We start from the raw sequence: 968 nt of genomic DNA on the forward strand, positions 1-968 counted from the left end.
GCAGGAATGATCCCCATTCTAGAGATGTGGAGACTGAGGCTCGGGGACGTCTCCCGGCCTGAACCACAGCTGGAGCTCTTGCCATTCTCTCTGGGTGCCGAGGGGGGCCAGAAGCGACCACACCTCGCTCCTTCTCTTGGGGAAAGGGTGCAGCTCCGGCCTGTCCCAGCTGAGGCCTGGGCAGCATGACCCATGGGCGCTGATTCACTGTGAGGTCAGGAGCGGCCTGAGCCATTACTCCATGCTGGGAGCACAGGGGGGATGAGGCTGGGAGGCAGGGAGGCATGAATCACACACACACACACACACACACACGTGCGCGCGCACGCACACACATGCACACAGGTCTGCAGGCAATACATATCCACAGACACATGTGCACACAGCACACAGATACCTATGCACACGTATACATACACATCCACAGACATCACACACATCCACAGACATACGCACAAACACATGCGCACACACACAGAGAACACAGATGTACATATACACATATACACACGTCCACAAACATCCACACACACATTCACAGACACATATATCCACAGAATATACACAAACACATGTGCACACATACAGATATACATACACACAGATGCACACATCCACAAACATCCACACGCACACATCCATGTGCACGCACAGAGCACACAGAGAGACATATACACATACAAAACGAGTACACAACACAGATACACAAACACGCACTGTCCCTAGGAGCCCAACCGGGCCCAGCCCCCCTGGCAGCAGGCTGGGGCAAGGTCGGTTCCCAGAGCCGGGTGACAACTGCATGGAGATCTCTGGGTGTGGGGCGGCCCCCGTTTCCCCAGAGGATGGGGTGGGCAGGAACAGGGAATCTGGCAGGAAGAGGGGGTGGGGGACTGGCAGGGAGGGCGGAAGGCAGAGTCCAGAGGTCAGGGGAGCCGAAGAAAAGGTGAGTGGGGGGAGGGGGGCGCTCT

This window comes from Sorex fumeus, unplaced genomic scaffold, assembly GCF_029834395.1.
Source record: "Sorex fumeus unplaced genomic scaffold, SorFum_2.1 ptg000125l, whole genome shotgun sequence".
In the NCBI taxonomy this organism is placed as follows: Eukaryota; Metazoa; Chordata; class Mammalia; order Eulipotyphla; family Soricidae; genus Sorex; species Sorex fumeus.